Below are 3,015 nucleotides of genomic sequence, written 5' to 3' on the forward strand. Positions count from 1 at the left end.
TGCTCTCTGAGTTCTCTCTCTCAGGCCCTCCAGCCCCTCTGCCCCCCCCGCCCCCTTCGCCGTCCACGAGGCGGGAACGGCGGCTGTGCTGTCCCGGTAAGGCGCCGCGCGCGCGGCGGTGCGCCTCCTCGAACAACCCAGAGTCCTGGCGACGCCTCTGGCTTCAGCGGGGGCTGGCGGCGGGCGCTTCGGTGCGCCCGGAGCACGCGGCTACCAGAGCGCCCGGGACAGCTTGTACAGAGGCACGGCCGCCGCCGCTGCCGCCGCCGCCGCGCAAAACCCGGGCGGGCGCGGAGGGCATGGTTGAAGGAGGTGAGGGAAACTCCTGCGAAGTTGGGTCGGCTCCGGGTTCCTCCGCGGCGCGCAGCCTTGCTTTGCGCCCCACGCCACCGGCTCTGAGAGCGCAGCTCCCAGGCTGAGACGCCCAGCGGCTTTCGGAGCGAAGACGGAGGCGGTAGAGAAGAGACACGCCTCTTCCCTCGCTCCCCCCTCCCTTTCCAAGCACGGAAGCGAGCGGAGCTGCCCGCTCTCTCTCCGACTGTGCTGGGAGGAGAATGGAAGCACCTGAAAGATTTCCCTTTGCTTTTCACCCTTGATCAATCAAGCGCCTTGCTGAAGGTTGGGTTTTCCTTCTTCTAGCCGTCCCAGAGATTTCCAATTTTGCTCCACACACTTTTCCTTCCTTTCTTCCTTCCCTCCTCAATATTCTCTGGTCTCCCATTTGGGATTGTTTCATTCGCATTGGATAAAAAGTTCTCATTTCTTTCTCATACCAGCATGTTATGAAAGAACTGGCAGGGCTGACTGAAAGGAAAAGAAAACGTTTAAATTGCTACGCCCGCACATTTTTTTTTATTATTTTTATTATTTTGTTTCGCCGGATCTAGTACACCTATGCCAATTTAAGTGATTACATAGCCTTAGTACAATTTTCTCCTTTTGTTATTCGTGATGGATTTGGATGCAGTAAGTACACTTCTGAATATTTAAAACAGCCTCTCCGACCTGATGTTTTGCATATACTGTATAGGGAGCATTCTCCAAACGACCTTGGTGGCTAGGAATATCTGGAGAGCAACTGACTGGAGGAATTTGACTTGCAGCTGCTATGGATTCTGCTAGAGTTGGTGGCCTGATTCTGTGTACAGCTTATGGAGAAAAAAATGGGAGGAAGAGAATAATAAACAAGATCCTTATTTTCTTGTAGCGCAGAGTTGGAGAAAAAGCCATTAGCAAATGTAGGCATTGCATTCATCTAGCACATGCTTTACAAACTAGTGAAGCAGAAATATTTGATCACTACTTTTCCTCCTGTAGGTTTAAAGTATCTTGGAATTGGTTGGGCATATGTATCAAGTATATTTCTGTATTCATGTGTGGTCTACACTGCATGTCACCACTACTGATACACATCCTTTGAAGCTCATTATTATTGTAAATTCCCCCCCCCTTTTAATACGCACCTGATAATATCATGAAGAGGAGCACATAAAGTCCCCCTAAGTTATGTTAACTTAGCTTTCCCACTGAGGACTTTCTAGCCTAGAAACATTTTTTCTGTACTTTGGTTCTTAAGTTTTCTTTATTTCTAATCTTCCTACTCTTCATCATTTTGTCCTTTAATAGAAATAAAACTATATTTGTACCCCTGCTCGGCTAACTGAAATCATAGCCAATATTTAATGTAACCTATTTCATGCTGTCGTTGTGGGAATAAAAAGAGGGGAGGCTACATTTAGAGATCAAACACAATGGTTTGTATGGAGGAGGTCCAATTTTCAGTTTCTCCAAGGAAGTTGAAATGTTCTCAGGTATGAAACCTTGGAGAGCTGCCAGTCAGGGTTACAAGAACTGAGTTGAGAAACCAAAAGTCTGACTGGGTATGAGGCAGCTTCTTATATTCAGTGACTTATCAGGTGTGAATTTAAGGAATAGCGTGATATCTGTCATTGATAATTGGCAAGTAAATGGCTTCTCCATGCAGTCAAATAGTTTTTCCACTTGAGGCATGTGACAAGGGTCATTTTTATATTTAGTTTATTCACAGCAAGTCAGAACATATTCCAAACGTCTTCTCACTTTAGCATAAAATCCATTAGCCGTTTCCATTTACAACTAGACTGATGCCTGTTTCTCTTCTGAACTGTATAGTCCTGTTTAGCTGGTATGTCTGTAACCAACACAAATATATTTAGAACAGTTTTAAATATGCATGCCTAAAATAATAACATCTTGTTATATGCATAATTAATCCAAATTTACTCAAAGCTCTGTAGGTATGCATGAAACTGTTAAGTCTGTTTGTGTTGGTTATGTTTATATCATGGTCCAACATTTGAGAAACTCCTCAGATATAAACACAGACAGGTTTAGAAAGAAAAAAGGAATATATTATTAGATTTTCTTTTATTTTTAAGTATGATATCAGGAACATTGGAGCTGGACAAAAATGCATGCTAATGGAATTAAATCAGAGTCAGGTTTAAAGAGCTTTCTACCAAATGACTAGAAAGAAATTATGGTATCACCAAATCAGAAGGCATTAGAGTATCATTTGTTCAATTCGAGATGGAGACAGCATCTAATATTTTGCAAATTGCTAAAGATTACTGTTTTGTGTATACATCCCAAGTTGGTCAAAAAGGTTTCTTGGGTTTTTAAACCGCCTTCAATGCCTGTCAAAGGATGCTGCTTATCAGACTACTTCACACAGCATTGTGTTTTGGTCAAGAAGTATGTTCCAAACCCTATCTGATGATGCTGAGGGCTGAAGACAGTTCGCCCCCCCCCCCCAGTAGGAAGCTTGATATACTATTAATCTATTACTGTTCCCTAAAGAAGGACCTAGGTGGCCACAGGTGACAAAAGGAGCGTGTGTGTGCTGTGTTTCATGGAAAGGCCCCTATGATAATTTAAAATTCTTTTGGCCTAGCCTTTGCCTTTAAAAATGGTCTTTCTCTCCTGTCTTAGTATACTAAGGCAGACTCTTTTAACTGAATCACTTCACAATACACT

Source organism: Python bivittatus, unplaced genomic scaffold (assembly GCF_059951505.1).
Source record: "Python bivittatus isolate LINGU-HERP-01145 unplaced genomic scaffold, Pbiv_v1 ctg000020_np1212, whole genome shotgun sequence".
Taxonomy (NCBI): Eukaryota; Metazoa; Chordata; class Lepidosauria; order Squamata; family Pythonidae; genus Python; species Python bivittatus.